Source organism: Zea mays, chromosome 3 (assembly GCF_902167145.1).
Source record: "Zea mays cultivar B73 chromosome 3, Zm-B73-REFERENCE-NAM-5.0, whole genome shotgun sequence".
Classification (NCBI taxonomy): domain Eukaryota; kingdom Viridiplantae; phylum Streptophyta; class Magnoliopsida; order Poales; family Poaceae; genus Zea; species Zea mays.
The window spans coordinates 31,972,822-31,993,313 of record NC_050098.1 but is presented as its reverse complement, the minus strand read 5'-3'; positions in this window follow the sequence as shown (position 1 = coordinate 31,993,313).

The window sequence follows — 20,492 nt, the reverse complement described above, 5'->3', positions numbered from 1 at the left end:
GCATCTTCTCGAAATTCTTTGCCTTTGCCATCTAGAATCAGTCGCCGGATCTCGCTGATTTTCTCATCATTCTTCTGCGCTTCTTTGATTTCGCGCTCCAAGGTAGGTTCCAACTCAACTGTGACTCCTCGCGAATTATTCAGAAAACCGAGACTCAACTTGTCAAACTCTTTGGCCAACTCATAAGGCATCAGACGAGCGACCATCAGATTGACTTGACTCTTTCTGCTCAAAGCATCTGCCACTACGTTTGCTTTGCCTGGATGGTAATGAATCTCCAACTCGAAATCTTTGATCAACTCTAACCATCTTCGTTGCCTCATGTTCAACTCTGACTGAGTGAATATGTACTTCAGACTCTTGTGATCTGTGTAAACATCGCATTTCTGTCCATACAGGTAGTGCCTCCACGTCTTCAGTGCATGAACCACTGCTGCCAACTCTAGATCATGGATTGGGTAATTCTTCTCATGAACCTTCAACTGTCGGGACGAGTAAGCCACAACTCTTCCCTCTTGCATCAACACACATCCCAAACCTGTGTAACAAGCATCACAATACACCGAGAAGGGCTTGTGCACATCAGGCAAGACTAGGACAGGCGCTGTAGTCAACTTCTCTTTCAGCGCTTCAAAGGCCTCTTGGCATTTCTGGGTCCACTTGAACTCAACTTTGTTGCCTAGCAACGCTGTCATTGGTTTCACAATCTTCGAAAACCCTTCAATGAATCACCGATAGTATCCGGCCATTCCAATGAAACTCTTGATTCCTCTAGCATCTGTTGGCGCTTTCCAGTTCAAAATGTCTGCCACTTTCTTCGGATCCCCAGCCAATCCTTCTTTGTTGATTATGTGACCCAAGAACAGGACCTCACTGATCCAGAACTCACACTTGCTCAACTTTGCATACAACTGATGCTCTCGCAATCTCTGCAATACCAACCTCAAATGATCTGCGTGCTCTTCTTCGCTTTGAGAATAAACCAGAATGTCATCAATGAATACCACCACAAACTTATCGAGATAATCCATGAATACACTGTTCATCAAGTTCATGAAGAACGCTGGCGCATTGGTCAAACCAAAAGACATCACTGTGAACTCATACAAACCATACTTGGAAATGAATGCCGTCTTCGGAATGTCTGAAGGTCGGATCCTGAGCTGATGATAACCTGACCTCAGATCAATCTTGGAGAACACACTGGCTCCTCTCAACTGGTCGAACAGATCTTCAATCCTGGGCAAAGGATACTTGTTCTTGATCGTGACCTCATTCAAAGCTCGATAATCAATACACATCCTCTTGGTGCCATCTTTCTTTTCCACAAATAGGACAGGGGCGGCCCAAGGCGAGGTGCTTGGCCGGATGTAACCTTTCTCTGACAGCTCATCAATTTGCTTCTTAAGTTCATCCAACTCTGGTCCGGATATTCTGTAAGCTCTCTTGAAGATAGGGGCGGTTCCAGAAAGAAGCTCTATAGCAAACTCAACTTTCCGCTCTGGTGGCATACCCGGTAAGTCCTTTGGAAACACATCTGGGAACTCGGACACAACCTTAATACTCTCAATTGGGTCTGCTTCAATGCTATCAACAGCTATCTGGTAACAACTTCCTTTCTTTGGCTCAGGCGGGACTAACTCAGTCACCACTTCTCCTCCTAGTGGGGACACCAACTTGATTGTCCTTTTATCACAACTGATAACTGCCTGATACTTATCTAGCCAATTCATCCCTAGGATGACATCTATTCCCTGAGTACCCATTACTATAAGGTTAGCGGGAAACGCTATCCCCCTTATTTCCACACTTATATTCAAACAAATGCTATCGGCTCGAATTCTACCACCGGCTGAGTCGATTTGAATGGGGGTTGACATGGTAGTAATTGGAAGATTATGCGCTTCTACCCATGATGCAGTAATGAAAGAATGCGTTGCTCCAGTATCAAATAACACTTCTGCAATATGGGAGTCGACTGGGAACATACCTACTATCATGCCGGGGGTCTCCTGAACTGCTTCAGCCTCCAAGTGGTTCAGTCTTCCATGATTATAGCGCGGCTGAGAGCGGTTGCCTGCGCCAGGCTGAGGCACGTTCTGCTTTGCTGGGGCATGGGGGCCTGACTGCTGCTGGGCTGCCTTCTTTGGACATTGCATCACCCAATGGCCTTGCTCTCCACAGTGGAAACATGCCCTGTTTCCAACCTGAGCTGGTGCTGCCTGATTGTTCTGCTGGTTTGCTGGGGCAGGAAGACGAGGTGCCTGCTGATTCTGCCTCGGAAACTGACCTCCTGACTGATTGCTCTGATGGTTCTGGTACTGGTGCTGAGGATACTGCCTTTGAAACTGCTGATGCTGCTGAGGTGGACGCTGGTTCTGCCTGAACTGCTGAGGTTGATTGCCTGAGAAACGAGGACGATTGCTGCTTCCAGGCTGGGGTCCACTGATCTTGCGCTTACGATCTTCCATCTCCTTCCGCTTTCTCTCTGTCATGATTGCTCTGTCAATCAGGTGCTGGAATGTCGGGAAGGTGTGATTCATCAGTTGGTACTGCAGAGGGTCAACCAAGCCTCTCAGGAAACGGTACTGTCGCTTGGCGTCGGTGTTGACATCTTCAGGAGCATAGCGAGACAACTGCAGAAACCTGTCTCGGTACTCACTGACAGACAATGGCCCTTGCTTGAGGGCCAGGAACTCCTCGTTCTTCACTGTCATCAGACCTGCAGGAACATGGTACTGACGAAAGCTACCTCTGAACTCTTCCCAGGTGATGGCGTCAGGGTGGGCATGGGTGGTGAGGTAAGACTCCCACCATGACTGGGCTGCTCCTCTCAACAGACGGGGACCATACAAGACTTTCTCCCTGTCATCGCACTGAGCGGTATGCAACTCCCGCTCCACAGTGCGCAGCCAATCTTCAGCATCCATAGGGTCAGAAGAATGAGCGAACGTTGGTGGATGACCTCTCATGAATTCAGCACGCTTGTCTCTGGGTATCTGAGGCATCTGAGGCTGAGGTGGGGCCTGCTGCTGCTGCTGCTGAATGGCGGCCAAAGTCTGACCGATGGCTTGAACTGCCTGAGTCTGCATCAGGAACATCTGCTCGATCGACATCGGGGGCGGGGGCGGCAGGTGCTGCTGCTGAGGCACCTCCTCCTGTTGAGCGGCTCGCTCCTGCTGAGCACGCCTTCCTCCTCTGCGCCTGTTCTCTGACATCTGCAGAATGCAACCACACATCAGAACTGATCTGGCAAATCTTGCAGCATAAGGAAAGAGAATAGAATTCTTCAACATCACTGAACAGATGAGCATCTTCACGGATCTCCAACACAGACCACACAGCTTCTCAGATAAAGAGGAAAGTGGAATAAAAGGTTTCCCAACTATATAACTAATTCCTTTAACATAATAGATAAACCAAAATGCAGGGGATACCCACACTCTGGTGACAATCATTACAAAGATCCAAACCAAACATAGTTCATCATGACAAACATAAATGCACAGGATATAGCAAACTATCCTGTCTAACTAAGACTAACTAAGACCGAGACTAACGCTAAGACTGAAGCTTCTATGTATATATTTCGTATTAATTACAAGATCTAACTCTAACGATCTATGGTTCTAGAGTTATCTTGGTCTTGCAGTCGGGGTTGCCATAAGACTGGTGTCCACGCTGAGGTGAGCGGTACGGGTGCTGAGTCCCGACGGGAGCGGGGGAACCACCATCCAGGTGACGACGTTCCGCGCGCTCAGCCCGCAGCAGGGCGATCTCAGCACGAGCCCTACTCAGCTCGTCTAATGCATGGTCCAGCTCCGTGTTTAGCACGGTGGCTAGGTTGACTGTGCTGCTCAACCTAGGATTGCCCTCACCAACAGGTGAGACAATCACGCCTCCTGTGCTGCCAGATGGACGGCGGGGGTAATACTTCAGGTCAAGACCGTCAGCTGCCCCACCGAAAACCGAGCAGTAGTGCGAAAGCGCACGCCGTGCAGCATCTTGCATGGCTGCCTCAGCTGAGTCCCGCTCAGAGATAGAATAGTGCTCTGAGCAGGCCTCCGCACCCTGGAGACTGTTCTCCGGGCAGCGCACCAAACAGGTTGCCTCCCAGCGGTCCGGGTAGACCCCGCGACTGTGCTGGTAGACCACACAGCGATACTCGACAGACCAAGTATGCCGGTTAAATGCCCGACGTAGCAGGGTGTCGAGCGCATCGTGGAAGTGACACCCGCGAGCAGCGTCGCGAGTGATGGGTCGAGCAACCCATCCTTCCGGCTCAGGGTTAGCAGAGAAGTCGGTGTCGTGGCTCGAGCTGTCGTCGCCATCTCCGTCGTCTGGGTCTCCCCCAGCAGCTACTCCAGAAGCTGGGGCGCCCAGTGGTGGTGCAGGGGGCGGCTCCAGAGGAAGCACAGGGGAGCAACTCCTCACAGACTCTACCTCCTGGTGGAGCGAGAAAGAAGAGCCCCGCTGCTCCTGTCGTCGACGCTCCTGCTCCTCACGCAGGCGGTGGTGTAGTCTCTCCAAGTGGCTGGACTGTCCGGCCACGGGACGGCGAAGCGGACGCTCAGCAAGGCGGGAGGGTAAGAAGGGGATGACTGACTTTCGTGCAGTGTGTCTAAGGCGAGCCATCTACAAAAGACATCGCAAGCAAAAGGGTGAGAACAAAATTAATATGACCAGCAAATAATGAATCATAAGTAAATGAAGGATTAGAATAAAACATGATTTTCAGCAAGGTATAATATATAGTAGAACATAGGTTTGGTCGGTATGACCAACTTTTGAAGGGATATCAAAGTCAAGGCAGAGACAGAGGTCTATAGTCCTTAGAGCGACCATTCTACTCTAGGTTAGCGGTCCTACAGTCAGCACGGCTTTGATACCACTTATGTCACACCCGGTTTTAGAAGGCAAACCGAATGCGAACCATGTACGTGCCAGGATCAGTTATTCACGTACACAGCAGTTACATAACATGGACATCATCACACAGTGCTCAAAATAGTATTACTAAGGGAAATAGTCGATTACATCATACGTCTGAGACGTCCATATAGTTCTTACAATAAATCAAAGTGCGGAAAAGAAACGTAGATAACCGCGGCCTTCACAGGCAGCCGACTGGGGGTTGCCGCTAACCCACACCTAGAACTCGTCGTAATCTTGGAACTCCTGGAAGTCTCCTTCCACAGCTTCATCTTCGACTGAGCAGTGGTTGCAATGCTGACAACCTGGGGATGGGGGGGTTTGGTGTGTAGAGCAAGGGTGAGTACACATCAACATACTCAGCAAGTATCCTGTTTGGCTGTAGTGGACTAGCTGTATGTGGGGATAAGTCAAGCAGTTGCTTTTAGTTGGTCAGATTATTACTTACTAGTAGAAAGCCAAGTTTTAGCATTAACCCAAGTTATTAACCCAAACGTACTCCTTTCCAAACGGAAAGAGTACCACTTACCAGCATCATAGTCATAACCAGAATCATCGATCTCATAACCACCTGTACCAAAGTATCTCTGATCAAGTACCACTAATCACTGGAGCTCCCTTGGCCGCTCATAACCGCGAGCACGGCTGATATATCAGTTTTCAAACACTCTGCAGAGGTTGTGCACTTTACCCACAAGCCGTGATTCCCATTCTGCCCGGAGATCATGACTCTCCATTGATCACTACCAAGGTGACCCAGCAGGGCATCACTACGTAGCCTTTACAAAGATTCCCCGGGACTGTAGCCACCCGTTAGGTTTCCTAAATGCACCGCACTCCTCCCCAAGGGGCGAACCCAAACTTGGCAGAGCGAGCCGCATACACCGAGCCCCATTGACGGCACGACGGCTAAGCGAACTACACCCCGGGTCCTCTAATTATTCAGCTAAGGGCACCCCATTCCACCTTCATGGTTGCACTGTTTTCCCGGGCGGTCATCCATAGAACAGGTCCTTACGGAGAGGCACTCGAGAAACCGCTCGAGCCCCCTTGAAGACCACAAGTATCACATCATCATAAGAGAAGGGAAAACAGCGTATCATAGATAATCTCATCATGTTCATTGATTATAGTTGAGCAATAGCATAAAGCTAAACAGTAATAATTCAACCCAAATAGGTGAACAAGGACATGGATCACAAAAGCTAGTCAATCCTTAGGCAAAAATGTGTAAAGCGGGAGGTGAATTAAATAATGAATAGGACATAGATAGGTCAAGGGACACTTGCCTCCACCAACCGACTGCTGCTCAGGGGCTTCTCCTGCGAGTTCCTCGGGCTCTTCAACCGGATCGTTCTCTATGCGAGCGCAAACATACACACATCCACATATTTAATACCAAAGAACAGTACACCATACAATAGAATGCAATAAGTAAACAGACGTTCCACGCGGGCTCGCGAGTACGGTTAAGAGAGAAAGAGGAAAAGACAGTCGAGAAACGATCACGTTGCATGATTATAAATTAGCCACTAGCTTAATGGAAGGAAATTTAATGTAGACACTATGTTTAGCGTAAAGTAAAGTCATGTTTCATGTCTAATTATTATAAGCAGGTGGAGATAAATAAAAGGATGGTCGCGCGGCGAGACGCGCGACAAAGCTCTCTAAAACAAATTAAAAAGTTAACGACTCGTCGCGCGACCGAGCACGCAACGAGACACTTTGCCTTAGTTAAGAGGAGACGTTAAGCGTTGCGCGACGAAGCGCACGACGGCATACGTCGGCTAAACTGAGTCCAAAGTGGAACGTCGCGTGAATACACACGCGGCGTTACACCTTAAACAACCTGGAACAAAATGGATCGTCGCGCGACGAAGCGCACGACGCAACACAAGATAGAATCTGAATTTAGACAAATCCGTCGCGCGGCGAAGCGCGCGACGCAACACGCTAATTAACAAATAATCACCACGAGCGCGGGCGAGCGAAGATACGGTCGGGCGAGGCCGGGACGGGGGAACGGGCGGGCGAGCTGGGGCCAGGGCGGTTGAACCGGCCAGGGGGGCGGTTGAACCGGCCAGGGGCGGCCGAGGCCGGGCGGGCACGGGGGCGGTCGAGCCGGGCGGGCACGGGGCAGGGTGCGGGGGCGGCCGAGCCGGGCGGGCAGGGGCGCCGCCGCGCCGGGCTGGGACGGGGTCGGGCGCGGGCAGGGGGAAGAGGGAGGGTGCGCGCGCGGGGGAGAAGAGGAGGGAGAGAGAGAGAGAGGAGAAGGGGAGGGGAGGGGAGCTCACCTCGGGGTCCAAAATCCGGTGATCGCCGTCTCCAAATCCTAGGGCACCACGGGGAGAGAGAGGTGGAAGAGGGAGAGGAGAGGTTGTTGCGCGGGAGATCCAAATGAGAGAGAGAGAGGAGGGGGGCGCATGGGGGGTTTAGGCGCCAGGGGCGCGCAGGCCGGGGCGGGCCGGGCCGGCTGGGCTGGGCTGGACTAGGTTGGGCTGGGCCGGGCCACTTCGCGGATCGAAAACCCTCGACGAGCGCGACCACTAAACGGAATTAAATCGCGAACCGAAATCCGGAACGGAACGAGACGAACACTCAACATCAGACAAAGAAATGTGCTTCGGCATGATGCAAACACCCATGACACTTAGGTTTTGGTCTATACATGACACGGACACCTGCCGCTATATGGGTTTGAAATTGGGAAGAAGGAGCAAACGGGGAAAGAGAAAAGAGAGTAACGCCCGAATTTGGTGAGAGAAAAGAAGAAAAAATTCTACCCCCAAATTCAGGGCGTTACATTGGGGTATTTATAGCCCCAACCACCAAACATGACCGTTGGTGGAGGCTGTCTGTCGTATGGTGCACCGGACAGTCCGGTGTACACCGGACAGTCCGGTGTACACCGGACATGTCCGGTGCGCCAGCCACGTCACCAACTCCGTTGGGATTCGACCGTTGGAGTTCTGACTTCTGGGCCCGCCTGGATGTCCGGTGGCGCACCGGACATGTACTGTAGAGTGTCCGGTGCGCCAGCATGGGCGTGCCTGACGCCTGCGCGCTCTGGCGCGCATTAATTATTGTTGCAGGCGACCGTTGGCACGAAGTAGTCGTTGCCCCGTAGTTACACCAGACAGTCTGGTGTACACCGGACAGATCCGGTGAATTATAGCGGAGCGGCCGTTGTGAATTCCCGAGGCTGCCAAGTTCCGGAGCCGCGTCTTCTTGGAGCACCGGACACTGTCCGGTGTACACCGGACAGTCCGGTGTACACCGGACAGTCCGGTGAATTATAGCGCGGCGGCTCCGAAAAATTCCCGAGACAGAGGAGTTCTGCGCGAGGTCCCCTGGTGCACCGGACACTGTCCGGTGCGCCACCGGACAGTCCGGTGCGCCAGACCAGGGAGCCTTTCGGGATGCCTTTAGCCTTTATTTTGAACCCAACTTTGGTCTTTTTTTTAATTGGCTTGTTGTGAACCTTTGACACCTGTATAACTTATACACTAGAGCAAACTAGTTAGTCCAATTATTTGTGTTGGGCAATTCAACCACCAAAATTATTTAGGAACTAGGTGTAAGCCTAATTCCCTTTCAATCTCCCCCTTTTTGGTGATTGATGCCAACACAAAACAAAGCAAATATAGAAGTGCATAATTGAACTAGTTTGCATAATGTAAGTGCAAAGGTTGCTTGGCATTGAGCCAATATAAATACTTTACAAGATATGCATGGATTGTTCCTTTGTTTTTAACATTTTGGACCACGCTTGCACCACATGTTTTGTTTTTGCAAACTCTTTTGTAAATGCTTTTCAAAGTTCTTTTGCAAATAGTCAGAGGTAAATGAATACGATTTTATGAAGCATTTTCAAGATTTGAAATTTTCTCCTCTGTTTCAAATGCTTTTCCTTTGACTAAACAAAACTCCCCCTAAATGAGATCCTCCTCTTAGTGTTCAAGAGGGTTTTGATATATCATTTTTGAAATACTACTTTCTCCCTCTTTTGAACACAATAGGATACCATTTGAAAATACTCTTTGAAAAACTAAGTTTTTGAAATTGGTGGTGGTGCGGTTGGTGGTGGTGCGGTCCTTTTGCTTTGGGCTCATACTTTCACCCCCTTTGGCATGAATCGCCAAAAACGGAATCATTAGAGCCCTTGAATTACTCTCTCTTCCTTTGGTCATAAATAAATGAGTGAAGATTATACCAAAGATGAAGTCCTTTTGCTCTCTCCCCCAAAGATGGAGAGTGGCATGGAGCGACGGCGAAGGATGAGTTACGGAGTGGAAGCCTTTGTCTTCGCCGAAGACCCCAATTTCCTTTGAATACACCTATGACTTGGTTTGAAACAGACTTGAAAAACATATTAGTCATAGCATATGAAAGAGACATGATCAAAGATATACAAATGAGCTATGTGTGCAAGTTAGCAAAAGAAATTGCACGAATCAAGAATATTGAGCTCATGCCTAAGTTTGTTAAAAGTTTGTTCATCAAGAGGCTTGGTAAAGATATTGGCTAATTGATCTTTAGTATTAATGTAAGAAATCTTGATATCTCCCTTTTGTTGGTGATCCCTAAGAAAATGATACCGAATGGCTATGTGTTTAGTGCGGCTATGCTCGACGGGATTATCCGCCATCTTGATTGCACTCTCATTATCACATAGCAAAGGGACTTTGGTTAATTTGTAACCGTAGTCCCGCAGGGTTTGCCTCATCCAAAGCAATTGCGCGCAACAATGGCCTGCGGCAATATACTCGGCTTCGGCGGTAGAAAGAGCGACCGAATTTTGCTTCTTTGAAGCCCAAGACACCAAGGATCTTCCCAAGAACTGGCAAGTCCCCGATGTGCTCTTCCTATTGATTTTACACCCCACCCAATCGGCATCCGAATAACCAATCAAATCAAATGTGGATCCCCGAGGGTACCAAAGCCCAAACTTAGGAGTATAAGCCAAATATCTCAAGATTCGTTTTACGGTCGTAAGGTGAGATTCCTTAGGGTCGGATTGGAATCTTGCACACATGCAAACGGAAAGCATAATATCCGGTCGAGATGCACAAAAATAGAGTAAAGAACCTATCATCGACCGGTATACCTTTTGATCCACGGACTTACCTCCCGTGTCGAGGTCGAGATGCCCATTAGTTCCCATGGGTGTCTTGATGGGCTTGGCATCCTTCATCCCAAACATGTTTAGAATGTCTTGAGTATACTTCGTTTGGCTAATGAAGGTCCCCTCTTTGAGTTGCTTCACTTGAAATCCTAAGAAATATTTCAACTCCCCCATCATAGACATCTCGAACTTTTGTGTCATGATCCTACTAAATTCTTCACATGTAGACTCGTTAGTAGACCCAAATATAATATCATCAACATAAATTTGGCATACAAACAAGTCATTTTCAAGAGTTTTAGTGAATAAAGTAGGATCGGCCTTTCCGACTTTGAAGCCATTAGCGATAAGGAAATCTCTAAGGCATTCATACCATGCTCTTGGGGCTTGCTTGAGCCCATAAAGCGCCTTAGAGAGTTTATAGACATGGTTAGGATACTCACTATCTTCAAAGCCGGGAGGTTGCTCAACATAGACATCTTCCTTGATTGGTCCATTGAGGAAGGCACTTTTCACGTCCATTTGATAAAGCTTAAAGCCATGGTAAGTAGCATAGGCCAATAATATACGAATTGACTCAAGCCTAGCTACGGGTGCATAGGTTTCACTGAAATCCAAACCTTCGACTTGGGAGTATCCTTTGGCCACAAGTCGAGCTTTGTTCCTTGTCACCACACCATGCTCATCTTGCTTGTTGCGGAAGACCCATTTGGTTCCTACAACATTTTGATTAGGACGTGGAACTAAATGCCATACCTCATTCCTAGTGAAGTTGTTGAGCTCCTCTTGCATCGCCACCACCCAATCCGAATCTTGGAGTGCTTCCTCTACCCTGTGTGGCTCAATAGAGGAAACAAAAGAGTAATGCTCACAAAAATGTGCAACACGAGATCTAGTAGTTACCCCCTTATGAATGTCGCCGAGGATGGTGTCGACGGGGTGATCTCGTTGGATTGCTTGGTGGACTCTTGGGTGTGGCGGCCTTTGTTCCTCATCCTCCTTGTCTTCCTCATTTGCATCTCCCCCTTGATCATTGCCATTATCTTGAGGTGGCTCATTTGCTTGATCTTCTACTTCATCAACTTGAGCTCCATCCTCATTTTGAGTCGGTGGAGATGCTTGCGTGGAGGAAGACGGTTGATCTTGTGCATTTGGAGGCTCTTCAGATTCCTTAGGACACACATCCCCAATGGACATGTTCCTTAGCGCGATGCATGGAGCCTCTTCATTACCTATCTCATCAAGATCAACTTGCTCTACTTGAGAGTCGTTAGTCTCATCAAACACAATGTCACAAGAAACTTCAACTTGTCCAGTGGACTTGTTAAAGACTCTATATGCCCTTGTGTTTGAATCATATCCTAGTAAAAAGCCTTCTACAGTTTTAGGAGCAAATTTGGATTTTCTACCTCTTTTAACAAGAATAAAGCATTTGCTACCAAAAACTCTAAAATATGAAATGTTGGGTTTTTTACCGGTTAGGAGTTCATAGGATGTCTTCTTGAGGATTCGGTGTAGATACTACCGGTTGATGGCGTAGCAAGCGGTGTTGACCGCCTCCGCCCAAAACCGATCCGAAGTCTTGTACTCATCAAGCATGGTCCTTGCCATGTCCAATAGAGTTCGATTCTTCCTCTCCACTACACCATTTTGTTGTGGCGTGTAGGGGGAAGAGAACTCATGCTTGATGCCCTCCTCTTCAAGGAAGCCTTCGATTTGAGAGTTCTTGAACTCCGTCCCGTTGTCGCTTCTAATTTTCTTGATCCTTAAGCCGACCTCGTTTTGAGCCCATCTCAAGAATCCCTTTAAGGTCTCTTGGGTTTGAGATTTTTCCTGCAAAAAGAATACCCAAGTGAAGCGAGAATAATCATCCACTATTACAAGACAATACTTACTCCCGCCGATGCTTATGTAAGCAATCAGGCCGAATAGATCCATGTGGAGTAGCTCAAGCGGCCTGTCGGTCGTCATGATGTTCTTGTGTGGATGATGGGCACCAACTTGCTTTCCTGCTTGGCATGCGCTACAAATCCTGTCTTTCTCAAAATGAACATTTGTCAGTCCTAAAATGTGTTCTCCCTTTAGAAGCTTATGAAGATTCTTCATCCCAACATGGGCTAGTCGGCAGTGCCAGAGCCAACCCATGTTAGTCTTAGCAATTAAGCATGTGTCGAGTTCAGCTCTATCAAAATCTACTAAGTATAGCTGACCCTCTAACACACCCTTAAATGCTATTGAATCACCACTTCTTCTAAAGACAGTGACACCTACATCAGTAAAGAGACAGTTGTAGCCCATTTTGCATAATTGAGATACGGAAAGCAAATTGTAATCTAAAGAATCTACAAGAAAAACATTGGAAATAGAATGGTCAGGAGATATAGCAATTTTACCAAACCTTTGACCAAACCTTGGTTTCCATCCCCGAATGTGATCGCTCGTTGGGGATCTTGGTTTTTCTCGTAGGAGGAGAACATCTTCTTCTCCCCTGTCATGTGGTTTGTGCACCCGCTGTCGAGTATCCAACTTGAGCCCCCGGATGCATAAACCTACAAAATAAGTTTAGTTCTTGATTTTAGGTACCCAAATGGTTTTGGGTCCTTTGGCATTAGATACAAGAACTTTTGGTACCCAAACACAAGTCTTTGACCCCTTGTGCTTGCCCCCAACATATTTGGCAACTACCTTGCTAGATTTGTTAGTCAAAACATAAGATGCATCAAAAGTTTTAAATGAAAGACTATGTTCATTTGATGCACTAGGAGTTTTCTTCTTAGGCAACTTAGCACGGGTTGGTTGCCTAGAGCTAGATGTCTCACCCTTATACATAAAAGCATGGTTAGGGCCAGAGTGAGACTTCCTAGAATGAATTCTCCTAATTTTGTCCTCAGGATAACCGGCAGGGTATAAAATGTAACCCTCGTTATCCTGAGGCATGGGAGCCTTGCCCTTTACAAAATTAGACAATCTTTTAGGAGGGGCATTAAGTTTGACATTGTCTCCCCTTTGGAAGCCAATGCCATCCTTGATGCCAGGGCGTCTCCCACTATAGAGCATACTTCTAGCAAATTTAATTTTTTCATTTTCTAAGTTATGCTCGGCAATTTTAGCATCTAGTTTTGCTATATGATCATTTTGTTGTTTAATTAAAGCCATATGATCATGAATAGCATTGATACCAATATCTCTACATCTAGTACAAATAGAAACATGCTCAACAATAGATGTAGAGGGTTTGCAAGATTTTAATTCTATAACCTTAGCATGTAATATGTCATTTTCACTTCTAAGGTTAGAAATAGTAATTTTGCAAACATCTAGTTCTTTAGCCTTAGCAATCAAGTTTTTATTCTCTGATCTAAGGCTAGCAAGAGACATGTTTAATTCTTCAATCTTAGCAAGCAAATCATCATTATCATTTCTAAGATTGGGAATTGAAACATTACAAGCATTAGAATCAACCTTAGCCATTAATTTAGCATTTTCATTTCTAAGGTTGGCAATAGTGTCATGGCAAGTACTTAGCTCACTAGATAGTTTTTGACATTTTTCTACTTCTAGAGCATAAGCATTTTTAACCTTAACATGTTTCTTGTTTTCCTTAATTAGGAAGTCCTCTTGGGAATCCAAAAGGTCATCCTTTTCATGAATAACACTAATCAATTCATTTAATTTTTCTTTTTGTTCCATGTTAAGGTTGGCAAAAAGGGTACGCAAATTATCTTCCTCATCACTAGCATTATCATCACTAGAGGACTCATATCTAGTGGAGGATTTAGATTTAACCTTCTTCCTTTTGCCGTCCTTTGCCATGAGGCACTTGTGGCCGACGTTGGGGAAGAGGAGTCCCTTGGTGACGGCGATGTCGGCGGCGTCCTCGTCGTCGGAGGAGTCGGTGGAGCTCTCGTCGGAGTCCCACTCACGGCACACGTGGGCATCGCCGCCCCTCTTCTTGTGGTACCTCTTCTTTTCTCTCCTCTTGCCCTTCTTGTCGTTATCCCTGTCACTGTCACTTGATAATGGACATTTAGCAATAAAGTGACCAGGCTTACCACACTTGTAGCAAACCTTCTTGGAACGGGATTTGTAATCCTTTCCCTTCCGTTGCTTGAGGATTTGGCGAAAGCTTTTGATGATTAAAGCCATCTCCTCGTTGTCGAGCTTTGAAGCGTCGATTGGTTGTCTACTTGGTGTAGACTCTTCCTTCTTCTCCTCCGTCGCCTTGAAAGCCACCGGTTGTGCTTCGGGCGTGGAGGGATCATCAAGCTCGTTGATCTTCTTTGAGCCCTTGATCATACATTCAAAGCTCACAAAATTCCCGATAACTTCCTCGGGGGTCATTAGTGTATATCTAGGATTACCACGAATTAATTGAACTTGAGTGGGGTTAAGGAAGATGAGTGATCTAAGAATAACCTTAACCACCTCGTGGTCATCCCATTTCTTGCTCCCGAGGTTGCGCACTTGGTTCACCAAGGTTTTGAGCCGGTTGTACATATCTTGTGGCTCCTCCCCTTGGCGAAGACGGAAGCGACCGAGCTCCCCCTCGATCGTTTCCTGCTTGGTGATCTTGGTGAGTTCATCACCCTCATGCGCGGTCTTGAGTAGATCCCAAATCTCCTTTGCATTCTTCAACCCTTGCACCTTGTTATATTCCTCTCTACTTAGAGAGGCAAGGAGTATGGTTGTGGCTTGGGAGTTGAAGTGCTCGATTTGGGCTACTTCATCCACATCATAGTCTTCATCCCCTACGGATGGTACCTATGCACCAAACTCAACAACATCCCATATACTTTTGTGGAGTGAGGTTAGATGAAAAGGAATCTTACTATACTTCTTACGCTCTTGGCGCTTAGAAGTGACGGACGCTGCGTCGGAGCCGGAGGTGGATGCCGATGAAGAATCGGTCTCGTAGTAGACCACCTTCCTCATCCTCTTTTTCTTGTCCTCACTTCGATGCGGCTTGTGGGAAGAGGACTTCTCCTTCTTCTCTTTGTGGTGTGGAGAAGATTTCTTCTCCTTCCCTTTGGAGGAGTCCTTCTTCTTCTCCTTCCTTTTGGAGGAGTCCTTCTTCTTCTCCTTCCTCTTGGTGCGGGACTCTTCCGATGAAGCGCTCCCTTGGCTTGTAGTGGGCTTTTCGCCGGTCTCCATCTCCTTCTTGGCGTGATTTCCCGACATCACTTCGAGCGGTTAGGCTCTAATGAAGCACCAGGCTCTGATACCAATTGATAGTCGCCTAGAGGGGGGGTGAATGGGCGAAACTGAAATTTACAAATATAAACACAACTACAAGTCGGGTTAGTGTTAGAAATAAAAACGAGTCCGCGAGAGAGGGTGCAAAAAAATCTCAAGCAAATAAGAAGTGAGACACACGGATTTGTTTTACCGAGGTTCGGTTCTCGCAAACCTACTCCCTGTTGAGGAGGCCACAAAGGCCGGGTCTTTTTCAACCCTTTCCCTCTCTCAAACGGTCCCTCGGACCGAGTGAGCTTCTCTTCTCAAATCACTTGGGAATCAAACTTCCCGCAAGGACCACCACACAATTGGTGTCTCTTGCCTCAATTACAAGTGAGTGTTTGATCACAAGAAAGAATGCGAAAGAAAAGAAGCGATCCAAGCGCAAGAGCTCAAATGAACACTAAGGCTTTGTGTGGAGTTGGGAGAGGATTTGATCTCTTTTGGTGTGCTTTGCAATGAATGCTAGCTCTTGTATAGTGGTTGGAAGCTGGAAAACTTGGATGCAATGAATGGTGGGGTGGTTGGGGTATTTATAGCCCCAACCACCAAACATGATCGTTGGTGGAGGCTGTCTGTCGTATGGTGCACCGGACAGTCAGGTGTACACCGGACATGTCCGGTGCGCCAGCCACGTCACCAACTCCGTTGGGATTCGACCGTTGGAGTTCTGACTTCTGGGCCCGCCTGGATGTCCGGTGGCGCACCGGACATGTACTGTAAAGTGTCCGGTGCGCCAGCATGGGCGTGCCTGACGCCTGCGCGCTCTAGCACGCATTAATTGCTGTTGCAGGCGACCGTTGGCGCGAAGTAGTCGTTGCCCCGTAGTTACACCGGACAGTCCGGTGTACACCGGACATGTCCAGTGAATTATAGCGGAGCGACCGTTGTGAATTCCCGAGGCTGCCAAGTTTCGGAGCCGCGTCTTCTTGGAGCACCGGACACTGTCCGGTGTACACCGGACAGTCCGGTGAATTATAGCGCGGCGGCTCCGAAAAATTCCCGAGACAGAGGAGTTCTGCGCGAGGTCCCCTGGTGCACCGGACACTGTCCGGTGCGCCATCGGACAGTCCGGTGCGCTAGACCAGGGAGCCTTTCGGGATACCTTTAGCCTTTATTTTGAACCCAACTTTGGTCTTTTTTTTAATTGGCTTGTTGTGAACCTTTGACACCTGTATAACTTATACACTAGAGCAAACTAGTTAGTCCAATTATTTGTGTTGGGCAATTCAACCACCAAAATTATTTAGGAACTAGGTGTAAGCCTAATTCCCTTTCACGCACCCCATCCGAGCAGGTTGCGCACCAAGTTGAGTGCCACCTCAGGCTGGAGAAGCTCGGGAGGATCTAGCAAGGCCATGGTGGCTACAGCGGCACAAGAGCGCGGAGAACTCAAGAGCGAAAGGGCGCTGCGAGTGATGAGAATGGCTACCGCACTCGGGGGAGTCCCCTTTTTAAAGAGAGATTCCCCCAACTGACGCCCCGAAGCGCCACAGAAGACCTCGCCCGACGCGCGCCAAGGTGACCCAGTCTCTGACATGGGGGCTCGGGCCCACGAGTCATACTCCTTGGGTGTCAGCCTGCATGTGCGGGGAAGACGAACCGCCGCGTGAGGAGCACGCCACCGCCTACGGTAGTGCGCCTCTTCACCTCCGCCGAAAGCAGTGGACCAGTCTCTGACACGGGGGGCCCGGGCCCACGAGTCATACTCTTCGGGTGTCGGCCTCCGTGTGCGGAGAAGGCGAACCACCGCGTGAGGTGGTGCACCTCTTCACCTCCGCCGAAAGTAGCGGACCAGTCTCTGACACAGGGGCCCAGGCCCACGAGTCATACTCTTCTAGCGTCGGCCTCCGTGTGCGGAGAAGGCGAACCGCCGCGTGAGGAGCACGCCACCGCCTGCGGTAGTGCGCCTCTTCACCTCCGCCGAAAGCAGTGGACCAGTCTCTGACACGGGGGCCCGGGCCCACGAGTCATACTCTTTGGGCGTCGACCTCCGTGTGCGGAGAAGGCGAACCGTCGCGTGAGGAGCACGCCACCGCCTGCGGTAGTGCGCCTCTTCACCTCCGCCGAAAGCGGCGGACCAGTCTCTGACACGGGGGCCCGGGCCCACGAGTCATACTCTTCGGACGTCGACCTCTGTGTGCGGAGAAGGTGAACCGCCGCGTGTGGAGCATGCCACCGCCCGCGGTAGTGCACCTTTTCACCTCCACCGAAACAAACAACCCAGTCTCTGACGCGGGGGCCCGGGCCCACGAGTCATCCTCCTTGGGCGCCGGTTCCTGGGTGCAGAGAAGTCAAACCGCCGCTCGCGCCAGTACCGTGCCTCCTTGGGGCCGCCGTAGAAGACAGAGAAGGTGAATTTTCAAAACCAATGCAGCGGCATCGAGGCACCCCGCGCATGGCCCAGCAAAGCCATCAAGTGCGGAGACCACGGGTCAATCAACCGTGGGGACAGGCGTGGCAGTTGACGTGACAAAAGAAGGACTGGTAGTGATTGCGACAACAAGCGCACAAAAGCAGCGCGCCAATCGCCGGTCAAGCTTTGGCCCCACCTGCAAGCTCGTATCCTCCCCTGAGGCGGGCCCGGGGGCCACAGTCGGTACCCTGAATCAGGGGTACCCCTTACTACAGTATGAAGACACGGTGCCCGCGCGGCTATCTCTAGTCGCGCGGTGAACAACACCCGACCCCTCCACGTGGGCGGCCTCGGGGCCGCCACGTGGCCAGAGGAGACAATATACTCCAAGGTGGCGACAGTGGGTCTGGACCACCACGGGAAAGTGCCGAACCCCTGGATGCACATCCCGGACCTCCGGGTGAGGTTCAAGACCTCCACAGGTACAAACCAGACCCCTGGGACGGGTCCCGGACCCCTCAGGAGGGGTCTGAGATACTCACAGTGGGGTCCCGAGATTCCAAGGCTAAGAATACCCAGGCCTTAATCAAGGCCAGGCGGGGCCGGTGCTGACACCATACCGCGAGCGCTCCCCGCTCAGGCGGAGACCCGATGCTGCCACGTGGCCTACTGCCTGTGACGTAAGCCAGCGGCCGGAGCCAGACGTAAGGCCTCTGGGCCGCGCATTTATTACGGAGGAGGCGCGCCGCCTGTCAAGTTGGCAGGTGATGTGCCGCCTCAGCATTAAATACGCCCTGTCTACTCCACTGACAAGCGATGTGCCGCCTCAGCATTTAATGTGCCATGTCCACTCTGCTGACGGGCGGCAGCCAGGCCATCATGCAGGTGGCGTGCCCGTCCGCCCCGGTGGCAGGCAGTACGCCCGTGCTGCGGCATACACTGTGCTCATCATCACTCGTACGTCGCCAGTGAAGCTTCCGCTGCACGCCGATACTACGCAGGATGCGAATATCAGGGCGCAAGGAGAGTGCACTGGCGACCAGCATTAGTTGCTCTAAGTATTGCATCCGTTATGTCCCTGGGCCCGCATGTCGGGGCTCAGCACCCATGTACGTGCCCCCCTTTAGCTATAAAAGGGGAGGCACACAACGTTACGAAGGGGGCTCACTTAGACTCAGACACACTTAGACCCAGCTCAGGCTCACAAGTTCATACAAGCTCTCAAGCTTAATACATCACACAGTGGAGTAGAGTATTACGCTCCGGCGGCCCGAACCACTTTAAACCTTTGTGTGTTCTTGTGTTCTTCCCGTTTCAACCTAACATGCAAAACGCTTAGGCCCCTCCTCATCTTAGGATTTAGGGCGGGTGCATTCCGCCACCCGGCCGGAGATTTCCTCTCTGACACATATGAAATTGGAATAACCGAACAAGGTCTAAGGGCTTATTCGTTTTCCTCTCAATTTATATGGATTGAGTGAGATTGAGTGAGTTTAAATACCAAACAAGTTAAAATCCTTCGTAATCTTTTTCAATACCATCCAATCCACATGTAGTGTCGTATTAAGTAGTATGAATCACGATTTTCTAAGTCTAGATACGGTTCTACCCATATAACCCACATAAATGAGTATCTTGAGAAGTTTCTAATAAATAAAATACAAGGCTCAGGTATATTAGATTATATGAAGGAGTTTCTGAAATGTATCTAATGTATAGAGAACTGTAATATAATATCTAGGTTGTATATGTCTAAGACTGACCCAACAGACCAATTAAAGAGGCAGCCAAAGTAAAATTAGCCGGCAACTCCGAAGGCAAAAAAAAAGCCATTTTGAATAAGATGAGAGAGGAAAGCTAAAATGAAGCTAGCAAGGGGACACGTGTATTAATGACAGGGCAGTCCCATCATCCACCAATCTAGTTTTAGTCGTCCAAAGGCCGCCAACCAAAAAATAATAACTTCTACTAGCATCTGACAGCAGCGAATAAAATTTAATAATTTTCATCAGTCGTTTGATAAAATACCGACAGAACCAGTAATTTTCGTTGGCTACTCGATCTATCGTGAGGATGGTAATGAATCATGGCCATAATACTCATAAACCAACAAAACCTTTAATTTTGTTAGTTGAAAATTATATTATTTTATGATTCGACTCTAACTTAATTTGATTTTTAAATTTGTTAGGCTAAATGAAATGTCCCGTTACTACTCCTAATCGAGACGCGGACGGGGTCACCGCTGTGTAGTAATTTGATAATTTCTGTCTGCTGACGACGACCAGTTTGGCGACACGGACGACCATTGTGGTGACACTAACGGTCCACACCGGGCAGCTGGACAAGTTCGAGGCCGTTATCCAAAGAGCCATATAGTTGTTCCTCCTGTAGCGCCCACTCGAGAGGAGGATGAGTATGTGATCACATCTTATGGCGATGAGTGAGGATTTCTGCTATCTTTTTGTGTATTTATTATAAAATTTATGGTGATTTATATCACACTCTTTTATAAGACCTTCGCTCGTACTAGCCACCACATGTAGGTTAGCTTCATCTTAGGTACTCTGTTGTTTTTATGGGTTAGGGATGACGGCTATTCCTAGTGATGAGCATGTTCCCATGATGCCTCGGGATTATTACTGGTTCGTTCCTGATGTGAACTATCAAAATGCATAATGAGCAGTGTGACAAGACTTTTGGATAATATTATTTAGTATTTTCTTTTGCGGTTAAGGTTTTTAAGTATAATATATATTTCCTTATTGTATTTTTCATAGCTACGTTTTTATTTGACAATTGAAGAATACTATGCAGCCCTTGCACATATAGTATTTCACAAGA